Source organism: Mya arenaria, chromosome 10 (genome assembly GCF_026914265.1).
Source record: "Mya arenaria isolate MELC-2E11 chromosome 10, ASM2691426v1".
In the NCBI taxonomy this organism is placed as follows: Eukaryota; Metazoa; Mollusca; class Bivalvia; order Myida; family Myidae; genus Mya; species Mya arenaria.
The window spans coordinates 15,653,053-15,675,677 of record NC_069131.1 but is presented as its reverse complement, the minus strand read 5'-3'; the positions used below and the strand labels follow the sequence as shown (position 1 = coordinate 15,675,677).

General features: G+C 33.7%; 1 protein-coding gene and 1 long non-coding RNA gene across 3 annotated transcripts in view; one reads left to right on the top strand and one right to left on the bottom strand.

The window, feature by feature from the left end:
* Positions 1–22,625, top strand: part of LOC128204234 (heavy metal-binding protein HIP-like) — a 29,519-nt gene that overhangs the window by 4,180 nt on the left and 2,714 nt on the right. The window lies entirely within an intron of this gene.
* LOC128204235 (uncharacterized) lies at positions 450–19,130 on the bottom strand. 2 transcript variants are annotated; one of them, XR_008256132.1, is made up of 7 exons: positions 18,612–19,130; positions 7,960–8,054; positions 7,089–7,232; positions 4,835–4,940; positions 3,735–3,811; positions 2,615–2,717; positions 450–1,724 (listed from the first exon to the last, which is right to left on the bottom strand). It is a non-coding gene; the product is annotated as an uncharacterized LOC128204235 (long non-coding RNA). The 2 variants fall into 2 exon arrangements; XR_008256133.1 differs by lacking the exon at positions 18,612–19,130 and adding an exon at positions 18,377–18,476.

Here is a 22,625-nt window from a genome sequence, read left to right as displayed (position 1 = left end):
CCAAACATTTTTGATTGGTTCTATTGTGAATTATCTAATATGACTGAATTACAGGAATGATAACCAAATCAGCCGATTTTGAGACAATTTTGTGTCTAAACTGACAATCTGTAAGAGTGCAGCTTTAAGTGTTGATCTAAAGCTTCATATACACATTGTTATATTGTCAATAACTGTTTAAAAGGTCTCATGTACTAAATAAGATAATAATTTTCATAATATCTAAAATTGATTAAAATAAATAAAGTACCATTATACCTATTTCTTAATAGTGCCGTTTCTCATCTGACAATACCATTCAAAGCCATCATTTCAACTATGAATTTATTTTTAACTTTCAACTTTTCTATAGCATATGCAACAAAATATACCAAAAATACAAGCCATGAACAATATGTTTGTTCAACTTGCGTTATCTTTGACCTTTTGATATGACCATTTTCCAGTTTTGTTTATTTGAAAGTTGTGCCCTGAAGAATAATGTATGACTGTATGAATCAAAAACAAGCAATAAAAACACTAAAAATATACCCCAATCCCTGTAATTTCCAATACAGTAGTAAAATCAAGCAATTAAACATTTAGAGCTGCACTCTCACAGATATACCGTTTCCACAACTTTTTTTGTCTTCGAATGAGCAAGTTTTTGCGTAATTATCTGCAAACCAATGATAAAAGATTGCTGACTAAAGATCAGAGCGCAGATTTCATATTTCCGTTCGAAAATTAATGTTACTAACAGTTTAAGAAAAGTGCATAAAAAACATCAATGTTTTAACTTAAATAGAAAAATCTGGGATTTAATTTTTCGCAAAAATTGGATGGTTCCAATCCAAGACATAAAATGAAAAAGGTTGTCAAAACATCCAAAGTGTGAGAGTGCAGCTTTAACGTTTGAAAGTAACTCTGTTTGCCTCGTGCCCCTAAACAGGGTTTAATTATATTATATGCCCAGTGGGCTTGTCCCTGTATATTTGATTGTATGATTGCAGTAATGGATACTGGTCTAATTATTTTCTGACAATTTTTCACCAATTTTAAAGAATGAGAAAACACATATTGAGCTCATATAACGCTGTACAATTTAATCTCATTCATTAGGTTGAGAAAAATTCCATAAAAATATTAATTGTGGAGACATATCTTATTTAAATACATACAGGAAATGGCGACATCATTTACCCTTTAGTATGAAAAAGGCAGTTTCCTGATATTTGAATAGCGTTATTTTATTTAAGCATCTCAATTCATAGTATGTATCAAGTTTCAAAGGAAACCAAATCATTGTAACAATTGTTTTCAAAATAGATTCACTCTCTTGATAAACTTCTATTCCTAGTTTCAACTTTTGAGACTTTTTGATGAGCCTGCACCTCCCCCCTCTTATGCAGTGGCTTCAAGCAATAAAGCTACCAGCTCAAGTTGCACAGCTGGTGAACAAGACTGCTGATAGTCGGCAAACTGCACACTTGATGCCATGATAAATCATGTCCATCGACTTCCAGAATGAAGAAATGACGCAGCACAGAATTGATTTCAATTGGACCTCTCTGTACTTTCATCACCTTGTTGTAGTCAAAGACTATGTCTTAGTGTGCAGTGCGGGATCTTGAGAAGCTTTCTGCTCGTCTGATGAAGTAAGTTTGGCAGAGTGTGACACTCCTATCTACTCATATGGCTAGACACCTGTGATCTATGTCTTCTTGTGTGTGCCCAACCATCACCTGAAGAGAATTTAGAGGAAGTTAGTGCTTGATTACAAGTCAATGTGACAAAACAAGGTCTTTCATTTATGCCACCAAGAACTAGTATTCGAAGTTTCATAACTCGTATGTTAACTCAAAGCAATTGAGCAGAAACTGTTTGGTAATTAATTTTAAGTCACTGCTTCCGCTTATACTGCAAGTAATATTGAACGTGAACCGACTGACCCAAATGCAATTCTAAATAATTTTTATGTGCAGAAACCTTAATCCTATTGACACAAAAGTAATCCAATTGTATGTCTTCACAAAACATTCTACAACAATATTTGTCAATTTAACTCAAAGATTGATTATTGTTTTTTAGTCAGACAAACATAGAGGTGGCCCTATATCGCTCACTTGATTTGAGAAAGGATTCTAACTTAGTTATTGTTTGGACACTTACTGAACACTTTTGGTCTGACTTTATAATGCAGCTGGTGAAAATATTAAAAGTCCCTTAATAATGGGCTTACAAAAACATGAAAAAAATGTATTTGTTTAAAAATTACAAAGGGCCATAACTCTTACAATATTTAAGTTTGTATTGAGCAGAATAAAAGGCTTTGCCTAAAATACAACCTTAAAACTATATTTACAAGTAAAACAAAAAAATCTACAAATATGTTTTTAGTATCTGGTTTTTGAGAGTGAATGATCAGAAGAAAACATCACACATTCACAATCATATTAAATAATAATTTAGTTTTTTTTAAATTATATTATATTTCAAAAACACTGCAAAAGACAAGACACTTAGTTTCAATTTCTTGATTTAATACAGTGATGATTATAAATTTTTATGAAGGGAGATGGGTCTTACACTCTAACCAGTGCAATTTGCATGTTCTTAGTTGCTCAGTTATTACCTTTCTTAAAATTCTCCTCTTGATCTGAGCCACGCCAAAATGATGGGAGATGCTTTTGTTTTTCCATCAGAATGTATAGCACCTCTGTGTTTCTGTTTGTCTCCTGAAATAGTAAAAGTTTATTAATAATAATAACAATAATAATAATCAGTGACTTTTATTGTAATAATCAGTGACTTTTATTGAAATAATTTTCACCGATTGTGCCTTGCACATTGGGGAACAAAGTTGACTTCTGAGGAGAAGATTTTTCCATATAGACATATAGCAAAAAATAGCTCCGCACCCTGGAGCAATGTTTTTTATTAATCAATATCCAGTGAAAAAATTCATACAGGGTATTGAAACATATTTTGCTTCAAATGAAGACTTTTAACAAAGATAACTTAACTAGCTCTTCATCATACTAAATAAAAATTAACACAGTCTATGCCGCACACGGAGCCCCGCATTTGATCTTTTACTAAAGTTTGATTGAGAGTTTAGTTTCACATCGACAAGTCTTTACAGGTCTATTAAAGCTGCACTTTCACAGATTGAACATTTTGAAAAAGGTTATTTTTATCTTGGAATGAACCAATATATGCGAAAATGATGACAAAAAATGTCTTTGAATTCCCGTCAAACATGTCCGAACCAAATTCAAACTATGGATAATCACTGTCATTCACGATGAAATTCAGCACTTCTTGCCAAGTATATATACCCTTTCTTTAAGCAGAAGGCAAATTAAAACAAACACATTTGTCCGAAATTTAATCAAACTTTAAATGGTAGTAGGATTGTCATTTGTTCACGTAATTTTCAAGAATCAGGAAGTGGGGAACATTATAAAGCCATTTAACGATACAAACAAGACGATTTTCTATTGAATGTACAATAGTAGTACTGGGGTAATATGCAAATAGTTATTATCTCAAGAAAAGGACATCAAGACCAGTTCATTTACCAGTAGCATCTGACAGTCAATAATGGTTCTGAGTTTAAAGAGCATAATTTCCATTTTATTGTTAGTTTAATCATTATATATTTAACACCAGTTGTGAAGAAGGAGTTATCATTATATAAGATTATATTATCTGGCAGTGGTTGAAAATGTAAAGTGAGACAAGTTTTTTACCTGTTATTGAACAAACTGTTATGTTGGCAGGACTGTCCTCCTCAGCAATGCAAGAACAGCAATGACTGGCTGGCACTCTGTAAAATAGCGATTAAAATATTTTGTCCAATTAAAACTGTCCCTTTCTAAACAATCCATCAGCAATATATATAAATGAGCTGCGCCATGTGGAAATGTATCTTGGGAAGTTTCCATTCCATGTAATCATGTCATAAAGATGAGCAGAAGACATTACTTACTATGCAGTAAAAGTTCTTACTTTTACAGTAAAGATATCTTTTTTTGAGAAAATTTATCAAAGTGAGCTCTTTTATGTCATGTTTCTAAGTCTTGTAGACATCTATGTTACATATATAAATAATAAACAGGAATAAAATGAGGAGTTGTGTACACACTTATTCCTCCTTATGTACTGTGTAACTCAAGAAAAACAATCCATAATTCTAGTAAATCTCTAGAATTCCCTTACTTTTCTCGCTGTACAAAAATGAATGAGGAGTTGCAAACAAGCAGGGCCATAAAACTTTTGCTATTTAAACTGTACCGCAACAGCAATTTAAAGACAGTGACACTCATTGATGGAATAGGCACTTAGACAGCTAATTTTCTGAGAAATGGAGATCAGACTAAATTCTCCAGAGATAATTTATAGATTTATTTGAAATAAAGAACATGTTACAGTGTTTGTGTTAAACTTGTTACTTATCCCTGATTTAACAAAATCATTACCTTCAAAATGGTGATAAAATAAAAACAAATATATCTTATTAAACACTGTTTACTATCACATCTGTACCCCCCCCCCCCCCCCGTTCTTACATACTTAAGCGGCTATTACCAAAGTAAAGAATGAAAGGTCCACAAGGCCAATTATAAACCATGAAGCATGAGAATCCTGTTTACTAATTTGATTTTAAATCACCCAAAAGGCTTTCTACACATAATGGTTCCTTAATTTAAATCTAGTCTCCAAAGGTGTCACAGTTGTGATTTCATTGAAAGACTTGAGATACGTTATTTAAAAACATGACGAAAGGAAAGCTTAAACGCAGAAGTCTGGCCGGGTATATGAGCCTGGAAATAAATACGCAAAAGCTCACCATGCTGCTAAGGAGTCTTATATAATTCCGGGCCCCAGTTCAGCTGGTTGATTCCACAAGGCTGGAAAACCGGCCCGGTGCACCCAAGCTTCACCATCAGCAGTATCTGCAAGAGGAGGGTGTAAATCTGGGAAAACGCATTTATAATCAATTTGCAAAAGTTCTTATCCGTCATAAGTAGTGAACATGTATGTGGCTTATAGAACATCTGAAATTAAGTTTAATGAAGGAGACAAAGTTCAGTCTGAGATCTAAACCTGGATTTTGATGCTGAAATTGTAAGGGCCGAATTCAGAACATCCGCTCTCACTCACACTCCAACCACATTCCTGTAAGGGACACTCAAATGATCACTTGAGTGGAATATGGGGAGTGACACTCAAGTGATCTGTTCGTATTCACACGCCTCGCTAACACTCCACTTCATCAAGCGAGCAATACAGTATATAATTATACACGTATGTTAACATGATCATATCGGATTATCTGTTTGACTATGGTGATGTTTACATTATACATTGTAAACATATGTTTATTTGAGATCTGAGTACCTTATTGTTAGTTATGGCCACAAATAAATGATAATAAGTGTTATTCTGAAACTGAAATTTACATTTTAAAACAATTGGTTAATAAAAATAAACGTTTTGTGTTGTAAATAACTGTTGCAAAATACGTTTAAATGCATGTTTTTTGTTGTCGTTGTTGTTGCTGTTTTAAATATATAGCCGTTTTCCATTGTATCACGTAATTCAAATATGTATTCATATATAATCTTGCTTATGTATTCTACATAAAGAGGTCTTGGGCGTTTGAAAATAATATATGGAAGTTGAAAAAATGGAAGTTGAAAAAATAGCAGATGGATAGAATTAGCGAATGAATCTACTTCTTATGGGGAAATAACACCTCTGAGTGAAAAACAACTCAAGAAATGTAGGGGAAAATGGATGAAGATGACGATAATAATAATAATAATAATTATAATGATGATGATGTTGATGATGATATGGTGGTGTTGGTGTTGGTGGTGCTGCTGCTGGTGGTGGTGGTGGTGCTGCTGCTGCTGCTGCTGCTGATGATGATGATGATGAAAATGATAATAATAATAATAATAATAATAATAATAATAATAATAATAATAATAATAGTAATAATAATCCAGAGCTCTGAAAGTAGGCTGGAAAATACATATCAATTCCCTTACCACGCTATGAAATGGCCTAGCGGCGTCAAGTTAGCACCCTGGCAGCCTAGCCGCCTCATGTGACTAGCGGCCTAAAATTGTTTCCTATTCCAAAGCATTTTATATGCGTTCTTTTCTAAAACAATGATAAATTAAATGTCCTTTTCATAAATCGACATCCTTTAGCGAATATCAGCATTTCCCCCTTTTCATGGGCTGCTGGATTGAGTTTTGGGGATTTTTAGGGGCTAGGCCACCAGGCCGCCAAGTTCACGCCCCAAGACCGCTCAAGCGTGATGTATTTTGCATAGGAAAACAATTATTTTAGCATTGTTTTAGAAGAAAACTCATACAAAAAAAAACATATAAAAATGCTCTGAAGTAGAAAACAATCTAAGGCCGCTAATGTACGACTAAAAACATTGATTTATCTTATTTTCCATTTAAACCATTGAACCTTGAAATAGATAACAAATTTAGGCCGCTAGTCCGCCAACCTCACGCCGCTAGGCCGCTAACTTCATGCCGCTAGGATGCTAACTTCACGTACCTTTAGCTGCCTGTCTTTGCAGCCATTGATGAATTGCAAACATCAACATTGCTGGGGGTTCAAGATCATTGCAAAACAAAACAAATATATGATAGGCGCATCCTTTTGAATTTGTTTTGTTTATAGATGGCCACGTTATTGAATGAACATGTACTTCAATGGATTATCCCGGTCTCCCAAATATTTGATATATTTCATCTTTTCTACTTGCCATGTACTTTTTTCACATACACTCATTCAATTCCTATTCACAACCAATCCTCGAGGGCGGTTCAAGTGGCCTAGCCGAGCACTCACAAATGTCCCACTCACGCAAAACACTTGAGTCTCACTCACACCTGTGAATACGGATATACCTTTCACTCGAAAATATCTCGACCGTTATGTGATTACAGAGGATTAACTCATTGAGTGCGAGTGAGAGTGATTGTTCTGAATTCGGCCCTATGTTTTGTTCAAATGAAGTATAAACTTACAGTGAGTACAGAGATATCTTGAAGTCCAGATTTATCGCTTACCTGAAGTTCGTAGGGCTACAATTGAGAGCTTTTCTGTAAATTGCAGGAACTGTCCCCATGAGCCTATTGTCTGTTAGGGGAATGGTGGCTTAGGTGTTTGGTGGTACCACTCTGCATTTCTTATCCACACAAAACACAGTGTATCTGAAAATGACAGAGAATGGCCATGTACTTGTGAAAGCTATGCTAGAAATACGCCGTTATGAGTGTATCAGATGACATTTCCACACAGAAATTGTGAGGCCTCCAATACAGCAGTACTGACATCAATGACGAAAACATATATATCTGTCATGGAGCTATGCTGGTTCTGTGGCGTCAAAACCACTGCAACTGGGCAATTCACTAGAAACATCTTTTCAGAAAAAAGAAACAACTAATACTGGGTAGCCTTTGTCACCCAGTGAACACCCAGAGCATCTAGTTACTTTGAGCATCTATTTACTTAAATGTAGCCACATTAAGATCTCAAATTAACAAAAAAGTGTATCCGTAAGCTTTCAAATATTGAACGAAGTGCAACTTTAAGGGGGGCTGCGAGCAAATATTGTCAAGGGCAGAAATCTCGCAGAAGTTTGAAAAAGATTATGCAAAGCTCTAGCTTGATGATTTTGGCCCAATTTCAAATTGTTACTCAGTAACACGGCGGCGTAAATTTAATCTAACATCAATATAGTTACACAGGAAAATAAGAAATAGCTTTAAACTCTCTAACATTCATGGCAGAGTGTCTGATGACGGTCCAGTATGCCAAAAGGACGGAGAATATGTGAAGCATGCACATACACACCTTTACAACCCAACAGTTGGTTATGGTTTCACAGTTATTCATTTACACAAACTCACAATCAATCAATCAATGCACACCCACCTGGAAAGGTACGACATCCTTTGGAAGAGATGAATCTTGCAGTCTGGTAGACGGTTGCTGACTTAACTTTATTGTACCATTGGTCCAAGCAGCAACTGCAATTAGATAAACATGTTGATGTTCGCACAAAGCTTTGTATTGAGTAAAATTAAACATGCAGCCTGTTGGCTGGGGTAACATATCTAAATCCCCAAATCATGAAATGGATGATCTGATCCCGGCCAACAGATCAGCGAAACACGAAATGTATTGCGTGTCCAGGGGGGGGGGGGGGGTCCCAAGGATATCTTGATGCAACTTACCATAGCCGCCTTGCGTTTTTGTTCACAAAGCCGGCACACACAGTTCATTGTTGTGTACTGAAAAATTCCAGCTTTCCATGACACTCACAATAAACCTATCCATGAATTAAAACAAATTAACAAAAAACTACCTGGTAATTATGGAAATATAAATGTCATTTTTTACTTGATTGATAAATACAACTTATATTGCAGTCAAACTGGATAAAATATCAGAAGAATGTGTCCTGTTCCAAAAAGTGTGTTTTGAAGTTGCAGACAATAGTCCAAAGACCAAGAATTTAAGTGTTTAGAAAGGGGCAGGCAAATCTTTAAAAAAAAGTCAAAATTTTAAAATTTAAATAAAACTAAAACTGTACAAACCTTATATAAATCATGTGTACACTTGAAAATACATACAAGGATACAATGTACACATAATCAAACGCTACCTGAGAGAATCATTTTTTTTCAAGAACTACTTGAAGGGGTACTGTGATCCGCAAGCATTAATTTTCGTTGTGAGCGGACACCTTTAAACCTCTTTCCCGCACATTAATTAAACACATCTTATGTTTTGTCAGTGCCGGTTTTGATGACCAGTATAAAACTAAAAGCAGTTTTTCTGCCAATATTTACCCAAATGATTTGGATGAATGCTTAACAAGAAAGTGCAGTGTACACAATCAAAATGTTCCAGAAATAATGAGCAATCTGAAATCTGACCCCTTACATTCCTTAAATATTCACAAAGAGTTAAGTTCAAATTTAAGCAACAAAAATCACATTCAAGCAGAATAATTTCAAGCAAAAATGAGCATGAAAATAGAAACCAACTGAATTGTATTTTCAAATGTTCCATCCGTGTTTGTTTGTTATCTTTTTATGATTCAAATAGTAAAAAATTGGTGCAAATGTGAGAAGCTCTGAAGAAGAAAACTGATATTTTAATAGAAATAGTGATGAAATCACTGACATTATGTTTACTTAGCATCTAAAGCAACAGACCAACCAGACCTACCAGTATGCTAATCTATATTTAACTGCTAAATTTTAAAAACCCTAAACATACAGATAAGATCTGTGGCGCAGTTGTTTACATTGTGTGATTAAAATGCATATATTTTTGTTGGTGATTAGTTTAAATCCAAGATTTGTTTTCAGAAGATCAGCAATAATGTTTTTTCTTTGTCTCAATGAAAAATGTAATGTTCAAGTTCATAAGCGCTGTTTTATCTGAGAATTTCCCTTGGTGTGAACCGCTTACTGTGTCCAAGTTATCCAAGCTGGATTTAAGACATTACTACAATATGGGCAATTTGCTCTGCCATTTTTATAAATAATTGTGTATTCCAAAGGTATTCTTTTGGTACATTGAACTCACAACAATATTTGAACTCCTGATGTCCAGCACCGCTGTCAGATTATCTAATCCAACCACTATGCCATTGCATGCTCTTTACTGAACGAAAGATAAATGAATACTCACAATTTTGAACAGTATTTTTTGGTCACAGATAGCAACCTTTTAACCCCACTTTAACCTGTCTTCCCTATTTGGCAAACAGAGAATTTTTAGAAAATTTGTTATCTGATGATCCTGTAAATTTTGTGTGGATAGACTAAATACTGTTCGAATTTAGCAAATCAAAACTAACATTTTGGGTTTATTCAGTGTAGACCCTAAAATATCAATTTTGATTTATAAGTATGTAGGTTTGTTCAAAAGCTCAGTACAGTTTACTTTACTTGTTATCCAATTTCTGTAAATAAATGTTACTAAACTTGACTATAAAATACTGTAGGGGGGCGTGTCGTAAAGTTAAGAAAAAATCCAAATAATGCAACAGTCAATTGCAGCATGGGCCCCCAAGGTCCTGCTAATAGCGGGGACTTTGACTTTCGGTCCAGCCAATCCCAGGTAAAATTCCCGCTCTGCACAGACAAACAGCTGGTAAAAGCCCTGTCAAATGAATTATGGTCATTTGGTAACCGCTCATTGTTGGTCATTTTGTTACCATTGTGTTAGTCAATTCATAACCGTTAAGAAATCGAATGGTTATATCTTAACCGTTGGCTCCTATAATTATGAGGAATTAATTTAATACCATTTGAATTTACAAAATAAGTTTACTGTAAGTATAAAACATAAAAATAACAACATAAAAAAAGTTAAATCTAGTAGTTGTATTCCTTCTTTATTCCTAATAGTGTAGTGCGATTTGCCAATAAGCTCTGAAACTATGACAAATAGAAACATTCACACTAGCTATTTTTTTATGTTGCGAAGGAAATATTATAAGTAGGCTGAATATTAAATGTAATAATTTTTTAATTCATAGATGTTCTACCATTGAGAGGAATTGTGACCTTAAGCCAATATTTTTTAAATATTTAGACCATATAACTTTAGAATTTCATTTTTTTTAAATTGCATAGAAGTATTGTAACATGTAGTGAGTTTGACGAATGAGAGTATGCGCTTTTTATATGCTTATTGTATTAAAAATGTGCCCATATGTTTAATTTTGTAACTTTTTATTGGAAATTAATACATTGGAAACTCACTAAACCGGACAAGGTCCGGACTGGGCAAAATTTCCGGTTTAGGCCACAACAAATTGATCATTTGTTCTACGGATTTTGCCCAAAAAAAGTAGGAGCGAGCGAGCGAAAAATTAAAATACTTTTTTTAAAATTTAAGGCAATTCAGAGGCGAGCGCAAGGCGAAAAATAAAATAAAAATTAAAAAGTTTATTTCTTACTAAATTTATCATGCAATATGTCAAGAAATGCTTTTTAATTGCAAACAGAGGTTCTTAGTTTAAATATAAATGAAAAGGTTTTGATTGTATCACATGAAAATCTGTCTCAATATATAACAAATGGCAATAAGATCCAGTGCTTTACTATTACTTAGGACACTGCCGATTAAATTGCGGGACAACACAATTGAAGCAGTATTAAACAAATCTGCAAATGTGGCACCGGTCATTATATTAGAGAAGGTGGTGGAATAAAGATGTTTCCCTTTCAAGACCTCGCCTTTACCACGAACCAATGGTTTATAGGTCCGTGCCTTGAAAAAAAAATCATGACACCCTCCATAGCTTCAATGCCCGTAAGAAACAGGCCACTTTAATAACAGGCCACTTTACTACAAATCGATCAAAGAAAACAAGTGGATAAGAACAAAGAATTGAGAAAATTAAAACAGTCATTTTACTTATAAAAGGTTTTATTTTCTGATGTTACTGATGCTATTTTTATACTGTACATGTATGTGTTATGCACTAGTCAATTGTAAACACGACCCCAAGGTCCGGGGAATAGCGGGGACTTTGACTTTCGGTCCAGCCAACCCCGGGTAAAACCAACGGCACTGCGGGGCCACCTGGAAGGTGAAAACACGGCCCATTTCACCGGCTATCTCCGGTATACCCCCGGTCCGGGGGGGGTGGGGGGTGGGGGGGGGCATGGTTACAATTGAATGATGCATAAATACAGACTGTTTCTGAAACATTTACATGTCCTTCTATTTTTATCAATTACGAGTATAAAACTGAGAAATGCATTTTAGAATTTAAAAAATAACTCACGAAAACATGTTCATTTGTTGTAAGTCGAGTGTCCGTGTATTTTAATATAAGTTTTGCACTCAAAATCTGATTTAGTTATTACTTAACACTAAATTTTGAGTACAAAACAATGAATTACTTAAAACACACATAAATATTTATTGCCTTCGACACTGTGAAACTGTTGTTGTTTACTAAAGACTATAATCCATTGACTATGACACTGATTTTCAATTAAAAATGTGTATTTTACATTAACGAAAACTGAAAGTATCCTGCAGATTAATACCGGAAATAGATAACAACGGTGCGCGGTGCGGGGTGATACAGGAATCCAGTGGATTTCACGTGAAATCCACTCAAAACGTGAAATCCACTCAGAACTCAGTCATTTTAATTAATAATTTTTTTTTTTTATATACATATTAGAAAGTGCCTCATAAAGGGTTTATATTTCAAATTTTATTGAAATTGGTCAAAAAAGGAAGAAGTTAGAGCAATTTTTCATTTTTTTCCAAAAATAGATCGGAAATCGAGGTGAAATCCAGATTCCGATAAGTGAAATCCACTCATAACTCATTAATTTTAATAAATATTTTTCTGTTTTTGTATATTTATTAGAAAGTGCCTCATAAAAGGTTTATATTTCAAATTTTATTGAAATTGGTAAAAAAATAAAGAAGTTAGAGCAATTTTTCATTTTTTTCCAAAAATAGATCGGAAATCGAGGTGAAATCCAGTTTTCGAGAAGTGAAATCCACTCATAACTCATTAATTTTAATAAATAATTTTCTGTTTTTGTATATTTATTTGAAAGTGCCTCATAAAGGGTTTATATTTCAAATTTTATTGAAATTGGTCAAAAAAGGAAGAAGTTAGAGCAATTTTTCGAAAATAGATCGGAAATCGAGGTGAAATCCAGTTTTCGAGAAGTGAAATCCACTCTTAACTCAGTTTTATTAATTAGTAATTTTTATTTTTTGTATACATTTTGGAAAGTGCCTAATGAAGGGTTTATATTTCAAATTTTATTGAAATATATCAAGAAATGAAGAAGTTAGAGCAATTCTTCGGAAATCGAAGTGAAATCCACATTTTGACAAGTGAAATCCACTTTTTCAGACGTGAAATCCACTCATATCTCATTTATTTTTTAACAAATTAATTTTTCTGTAGAACAAATAATTGAAAGGGCTTCATAATGGGTTTATATTTCAAATTTTATCCAAATTGATCCAAAAATAAGAAAGTTGTAGACCTATTTTGAAAAAAGATCGGAAATCGAAGTGAAATCCACATTTTGACAAGTGAAATCCACTTTTTCAGACGTGAAATCCACTCATAACTCATTTACTGTTAACAAATTATTTTTTTGTTGAACAAATAATTGAAAAGGCTACATAATGGGTTTATATTTCAAATTTTATTCAAATTGATCCAAAAATAAGAAAGTTGAAGTTATATTGTGAGGGCGTTTTGTTGTGTATGCATAATTGTTTAATTTCTTTCATGATAAGCACAATATCCATACACATCCAGGCCATACCACGTGGAGGCGCCCTCAATCATGGCCCTTTTTTACTTTCGAATTTTGAAAATATTAAAAATTTAATAAATAATCCGAAAATTGTTTTGTATTATTTGTTTATGCCAGACATTTATTTATGGTTATTTATACATGTACATTGGTTGATATACGTTATCATAAAAAAATAAAAAAAAAAGAAACAAACAAATACAACAGAACAAAGTTACACCAAGTGAAATCATATGTTTAACTTGGTTTACAATAATGAGAGATAATAAAAAGGTATAGTTAAGGAAAATAATTACACAAAATAAACAATAGCAAAATATGAAAAAATATACACAGGTAAACAGAAAGGGGAAACTTCAAAGACAAATTTCTAAGCAAAAAATGTTTCAACGCACAGAGAAAACGCATCAATAATCTTGTTCGAAAAAGTGTACAATGCATTGAAATGAAGGACATAAGATTTCATAAGGACTATCACAGTGACATGGTGCACTACAAAAACAAAGGACACATTAAATACTTTCACGCCATCAGGAAACATATTACGTAATTTCACAGATTAATACGAGCTAAAAGCAATTATTGTGATGTTAGTTATAAATATGCTTATTGTTGTAGTAATAGTAGTAGTAGTTCGCAAATTAGCTTATAAAAACACGTAGTTATTAATTTATTGTTGTTATATAGTTGTTATTTATGTTTTCAAATGTGCTTCATTCATTCATTTAAAGATGTAGTAATATCTATTCATGATTGTTAATGTACTTTTAAACTTATTATGAAATATATTTTTGAAATGAATAAATATTGCATTAACTCATATAAAACGTCTCCGTTTTCAATAATAAGCATATTATAAAATATGCTAAGTATATATTACACTTACCGATTCAGTGCTACTGTGTAGTTGTACTCATCCCCGACACAAGCACACTTTATACACGCAAACTTGAGATGACGTTGGTCCCAAGACTTAAGCTCAAGCTTGCCCATTTGACAACATGTACGATGGCACCACAACTTACAATTATCACAATAAATTGAGTCAAGTGCACATGCCTCAAGGCATACACTACACGGAATGGTTCCCATTTTATGAACAAATAATTTACACTTTTCTTTCCCAAATACTGGATTTCACTTGTCAAAATGTGGATTTCATTTCGCTTTCAGATCTATTTTCAATATATTTATCTAACTTCTTCATTTTTTGACCAATTCCATTTAAATTTTAAATATAAACCGATGATAATGCATTTTCAATTATTTGTTCAACAAAAAATAAATTGTTAAAAATAAATGAGTTATGAGTGGATTTCACGTCTGGAAAAGTGGATTTCACTTGTCAAAATGTGGATTTCACTACGCTTTCAGATCAATTATAAATATATTTATCAAACTTCTTCATTTTTGGACCAATTCCATTTAAATTTGAAATATAAATCGATGATAATGCCTTTTCAATTATTTGTTCAACAAAAAAATAATTTGTTAAAAATAAATGAGTTATGAGTGGATTTCACGTCTCAAAAAGTGGATTTCACTTGTCAAAATGTGGATTTCACTTCGATTTCCGATCTTTTTTCAAAATTGGTCTACAACTTTTTTATTTTTGGATCAATTTGAATAAAATTTGAAATATAAACCCATTATGAAGCCCTTTCAATTATTTGTTCGACAGAAAAATTAATTTGTTAAAAATAAATAAGTTATGAGTGGATTTCACGTCTGAAAAAGTGGATTTCACTTGTCAAAATGTGGATTTCACTTCGATTTCCGATCTTTTTTCAAAATAGGTCTACAACTTTCTTATTTTTGGATCAATTTGGATAAAATTTGAAATATAAACCCATTATGAAGCCCTTTCAATTATTTGTTCTACAGAAAAATTAATTTGTTAAAAAATAAATGAGTTATGAGTGGATTTCACGTCTGAAAAAGTGGATTTCACTTGTCAAAATGTGGATTTCACTTCGATTTCCGAAAAAATTGCTCTTACTTCTTCATTTCTTGATATATTTCAATAAAATTTGAAATATAAACCCTTCATTAGGCACTTTCCAAAATGTATACAAAAAATAAAAATTACTAATTAATAAAACTGAGTTAAGAGTGGATTTCACTTCTCGAAAACTGGATTTCACTTGTCAAAAAGTGGATTTCACTTCGATTTCCGATCTTTTTTCAAAATTGGTCTACAACTTTTTTATTTTTGGATCAATTTGGATAAAATTTGAAATATAAACCCATTATGAAGCCCTTTCAATTATTTGTTCTACAGAAAAATTAATTTGTTAAAAAATAAATGAGTTATGAGTGGATTTCACGTCTGAAAAAGTGGATTTCACTTGTCAAAATGTGGATTTCACTTCGATTTCCGAAAAATTGCTCTTACTTCTTCATTTCTTGATATATTTCAATAAAATTTGAAATATAAACCCTTCATTATGCACTTTCCAAAATGTATACAAAAAATAAAAATTACTAATTAATAAAACTGAGTTAAGAGTGGATTTCACTTCTCGAAAACTGGATTTCACCTCGATTTCCGATCTATTTTCGAAAAATTGCTCTAACTTCTTCCTTTTTTGACCAATTTCAATAAAATTTGAAATATAAACCCTTTATGAGGCACTTTCAAATAAATATACAAAAACAGAAAATTATTTATTAAAATTAATGAGTTATGAGTGGATTCACTTATCGGAATCTGGATTTCACCTCGATTTCCGATCTATTTTTGGAAAAAAATGAAAAATTGCTCTAACTTCTTTATTTTTTGACCAATTTCAATAAAATTTGAAATATAAACCCTTCATGAGGCACTTTCTAATATGTATATAAAAAAATTAAATTATTAATTAAAATGACTGAGTTCTGAGTGGATTTCACGTTTTGAGTGGATTTCACGTGAAATCCACTGGATTCCTGTATCACCCCGCACCCCAACGGTGCGTCCTGCAAAATATTCCCGACAAAAAAGACTGTCAACAAATATCGGCTGTTTTGCGGTTACCCGGACCTGATTTTGTCCTGACACGAGGAAAGTTTGCTCGCGGAGAATGTAAAGCATGGAAATACCTTCAAAAAAAGGCGAAGTCGACGTTGCAGGTTCAAATTTTAAGTAAAAAAACTTCAGAAAATAGAGGAAATTCAGAAGTAAAAAAATAAATAATATACGCGGCCAAATAGTAAGTGCGGGCGCAAAAAAAAAGTTTTTTTATTTTTTTTTCGTTTTTCGAATTTTAGGTGCGGCAAATCCGACGAACAAATGATCAATTTGTTGTGGCCTTAGTGAGGATTCCGGTTTAATGGGGATTCGATGTACGGAGTACGTTTACTCATTATATTAACTGAGTTGACCTTTAAAGGCTTTTGTCCTCTAGGGACAGTTCAATTCTCCGATGTTTAGACGGAGGTTGAGACATGATTAAAGCACTTGCAAAAGTGATAAGCATAATTAAACATTTCTGCGTTTTTATAACCATCTTTTTTCCAAGTCTTGAAATAAAACAACTCTCGTAATTTAATGCTTGTTTAGTATGTTTGATAGTTTAATTAAAGCACCGCTCTAATTTGATTCAATCATAGAGTCTTTAGATAAAACAACCCTTCAAAATGATCACTAAAAAACCGTTTCTAGTTCTTTATTTTCTGCAACAAACAAATAAATGTTTTAATCAATTTTCTTTTTACAAGTTTGATTATCGTTTGATTATTGCACGACAGTCAATCCACAGCGCAATCATCATTATCGATTATCATGTTAACATAACATCACAGGTGTAATATTTAAAGACGTACCGGCTGTCAAAACAAAGTGACACGTGATTCACGAATTCCTAATACACATAATTATTTTGACATGTTTGAACAAAACGTCCGGTTTTGTAAGGCAAAATTACGTTGACAACTAACAAATTTTCTCGATTTTTTGTCCGGTATCCGGAATTCCGGGGTTCCGGTTTTGTAGGGATTTTTTTACATTGATAATAGAAGGGGAAAACCGGGACTCTGATAAAATTCCAGTATCCCGAGCATTCCGGTTTTGTGGAGATCCAGTTTATTGAGTTTCCACTGTACCATAACTAATAATTTTAGGCTGTTTTTTGTTGGTTTCGGATATAAAGTATGCAGAATATGGATCAATTGAGAAAAGAACAGAACACAATTTTGTTCGTTTTAAACAATTTAAACAAATACAGTCAATGAAATAGGTCAAGAATGATCATTTATGTAAACGTAATTTTACTCAAAAATACATCGCGATCAGTCTTAAATTATTGTTTATAAGTAAGCAAAATGTACATGTAAGAAAATAATTAACATATTTTGGTAGTATAACAAATCATTTCTAATTTAGCATGATATATATTTATATATAATAACTATTGAGTAACATAAATTATTGGCTTGTTACTAGTGAGAATTTGAGTAATGTCTCCCAATTGGTGTCTTGGTTGCTGTGCCATATACATCCAGGTTCGAACAATACACTTAACAAGGTGCTAAGTGTACTATTTATCACCTTGTTAAATGGTGGTTACCATATGAGCAATTGATTTCTTGGCGGTTACGAATTGACTAACAAAATGGTTACGAAATAACCAAGATTCAGCAGTTACGAAATGGTAAGGTTACAAAATGACCAGATCCCAGTCAAATGCCCCTGGGGACATCCTAGGTTAGGCCCATTCCCCGTTTTCAGCGCAAAAAAAAATAACACCGCATTCACTCAGCACTGCCGGTCCACCTGGAACGTAAAAACATGGCCTATTTCCCCTGCTATCCCCGGTATAAACAAGACCTGCCTGGGGGCCATGGTTACAATTGACTGGTGCATAACTGTGGCAGAATAAGGGAAATATTTTATTGTTGCATTTATTATCAAATATGAGAATTTAAGACACTAATGACATGACATTGACAAACAAAATGTAAGGCATTTGTATCATTTCGTCTTTTATTTATTAAAATCTGAGATGTTAAGGGAGCAAATCCCTTTTTAGATTGGAACATACCAAATAATAATAAGCGACGATGTAGTGGTAAACCAAGTTTGCTAGAAATCAATCGAGTTTCTCCAAAATACAAGCAAAAATTACACCGGATGTTGATACTAGTGACTTAGTTTCGGATGAACAAAATCCGGATAAATCATTTGCTTTTCATCCAAAGGGTAGACGATTTATACTACTGTACAAAAGTCATAAAAATAAACGAAAAAAACGTTGAATATGTATTTTAAACACTTACCAAGTTACCATTCTCTTTCCGTAAGAGATGAACGCCATACTGCATAATTGCACGGAGATGGTACCACGGAGATACCCGGAAAATTTCCGTTATATTCCGGAAAGTTAAATTTCTGTATACTTGAAAATTTGGATGCTGGTGGTACACGAAATATCGAATTTCCTTATTTCTGTTTTTTATGGAATGAAACTTCGGGATAATATACAATAGGCTTTAAATAAAGTAAAACAAATAAAAAATGCTTAGTATATAGCTATTTTTGACCAAAATTATGATTTTTTCCCTGGTCGCCTTAATAGCTATTTTTATGGATACACAAATATACACACACAAAAGTTTAAGAATATTTTTTTTAATATTAAAAGATAATAAGATTTAAAACAATGAAATGATCTCGTAAATAAACATTCAAGCTTATCAACTTACTGTCAATGGACATTTTTATTGACATTTGATACATCAAATCTGGACTGAAAATATTAAGGAGACCAATTTTTGTCGCCTTAATCCAGCGGTCCCCATAATGCCTAGATTAATATGGTCGCCTTAATATCTGTAGTAGATATATATATATATATATATATATATATATATATATATATATATATATATATATATATATATATATATATATATATATATATATATATATATATATATATATATATATATATATATATATATTGAATAATTGTTTGTTGGCATTGTTTTGTAAGATAACAAGATATGTATAAACATTGAATTAAATAAGTGTGTGTGAACATACACATGGAATCATGTTAGATAACAAGATATTTTACGTATTAAACTCCAATTGTTCACTCGTTCATGCAACAGTCATTAGTGTACGATCGAAAATACTGCGATATTACACTAGAACATACTATTTTGTTGAATGCAGAAATAAAGTCATAACAGACACGTTGTTACATTATGCGCGACGTTTGATTGAGACGTGAAAGCGGGCTAAAAGTTAAAAACGTTGAACTTTACTTTGTATAGTAATCCTTTCATAAGCGTTATTATTAAATGGTTTCGTCAATGACATTTTTCACGGAACTATGATTACATTTAAAATTGGAAAAAATGCACATTTAAAAAAGAAATAATAATTTCTAATAGGCTATTATATCACCAGTCACCCATAATAGTATTTTGCTTATATGTATGTTTTTACAGTATTATGTCTATATGTATGTTTCTACAGCAAATATAATTCCTGTCAACGTCATTTGTTTGTCGCTAAACCGTCATTAGATTAGCCAGTGACAAAAAGTTGTCGCCACTTCCTTTAATTAATTACCATTTTAAGTACTTATAGGTCTAATGCCGGTTTGGTATAAAAACAAAATATGCATAAATAGAAACATACAAAAAATGTAAAATGCGCCATACAACAAATAACATGCATATATGCAACATGCACGAAAGCGCATACACCCTGTACCTGTAAATCATGCACACATGTACCAAACACTTTGTTACATGCACCGCGTACCCATGAACCATGCTCACATATAACATACGTCATGAAACATGCACCGTGTACCCATGAACCATGCTCACATATAACATATGTCATGAAACATGCACCGTGTACCCATGAACCCTTGCTCACATATAACATACGCCATGTCACATGCTCCGTGTCCCCATGAGCCATGCTCACATATAAAATACGCCATGGCACATGCTCCGTTTACCCATAAACCATGCTCACATATAACATGCGTCATGTCGCATGCACCGTGTTCCCATGAACCATGCTCACGTATAACATGCGTCATGTCACATGCTCCGTGTACCCATGAACTATGCTCACATATAACATACGCCATGGCACATGCTCCGTGTATCCATAAACCATGCTCACATATAGCATGCGTCATGTCACATGCTCCGTGTACCCATGAACCATGCTCACATATAACCTACGTCTTGTAATATGCTCTGTGTACGCATAAACCATGCTTACATATAACATGCGTCATGTCACGTGCACCGTGTACCCATGAACCATGCACATATATATCATACGTCATGTCACATGCATAGTTTACCCATGAACAAAAAACTTTCCGTCTACTTATGGATCAATCATACATGTACCAAGTACCCTGTCACTTACACCGTGAGTCCAAGAACAAAAACATTGCACCATGAACCATGTCACATGCACCATGTACACGTGAAACATACACACTTATACCATACGTCATGCCACGCCATGTGCCATGTATCATACACAATGTGCCATACACAATGTACCATACACAATTCACCATGCGCCATGTATCATACACAATGCACCATGTGCCATGTACCATACACAATGCACCTTGTGTCATGTACCATACACAATGCACCATACACAATGTACCATACACTATGCACCATGTGTCATGTACCATACACAATGCACCATGTGCCATATACCATACACAATGCACCATGTGCCATGTGCCATACACAATGCACCATGTGTCATGTGCCATTCACAATGCACCATGCGCCATGTGCCATACACAATGCACCATGTGCCATGTGCCATACACAATGCACCATGCGCCATGTACCATACACAATGCACCATGCGCCATGTACCATACACAATGCACCATGTGCCATGTACCATACACAATGCACCATGTGCCATGTACCATACACAATGCACCATGCGCCATGTGCCATACACAATGCACCATGTGCCATGTGCCATACACAATGCACCATGCGCCATGTGCCATACACGATGCACAATGCGCCATGTACCATACACAATGCACCATGTGCCATGTGCCATACACAATGCACCATGTGTCATGTGTCATACACAATGCACCATGCGCCATATACCATACACAATGCACCATGTGCCATGTGCCATACACAATGCACCATGTGTCATGTACCATACACAATGCGCCATGTACCATACACAATGCACCATGTGCAATGTACCATACACAATGCACCATGTGCCATACACAATGCACCATGCGCCATGTACCATACATAATGCGCCATGCGCCATGTACCATACACAATGCACCATGTGCCATGTGCCATACACAATGCACCATGCGCCATGTACCATACACAATGCACCATGTGCCATGTGCCATACACAATGCACCATGTGCCATTTACCATACACAATGCATCATGCTCTATGCACTTGACATGATAAACCATGTACAATACATTACGCACCATGCACCATTCACCATCCAACATACCCAATTTACCTTACACCATACACTTTGACCCATGCACTAACAACCATGTAACCAACACAGTACGTAATGCACCATTTACCATACACCATGAACCTTGCAATATACATCATGCATCCCACACTATACACAATGCACCAATAACCATATATATTCGTCATGCACCACACAAAAAGAACTATGTTACATACATCATGTTTTTACACCATGCACCATACATCATGTACCATACACAGGCTTTCCAGCAGCCATTAACAAAAAGTAGGAAAAATGTAGGAGGTTTTCTGACAGAAAAGAAGGAAATAGAAGGAATATGTTTTACAAAAAAGTAGGAAAAGAAGGAATATTTTTGGTTAAATATGTAATTATCAATAGCTATTAACTTGGAGTTTTTTTCAATGCAAAATCATACCTTTCAATATGCCACATCGAATTTTTTAGTGAATGATGTTTGGTCGCTTTTTGTTGCTGAACTGTGTGGTCATCATGTGAATGTCAGAGTGGAACATGTTGCCATACCTTTCGACAACAGAAACCAGTCAGTTTGACATCTTTTGTTCATTTTCTGCAAATAAAACTAGCACAATGATCAAACTTTAATATTATTGCGGGCTTTATTCTCAAAAAAGTAGGCATAGTAGGAGTTTTTTAGAAAATAAGTAGGTAAACATAGGAAGTTGTTAAAAAAGTAGGAAAAAGTAGGAAAGGTAGGAAAAAGTATACGCTGGAAAGCCGGCGATACAGCATGCACATAGACCATAAACAATGCACCATGTAT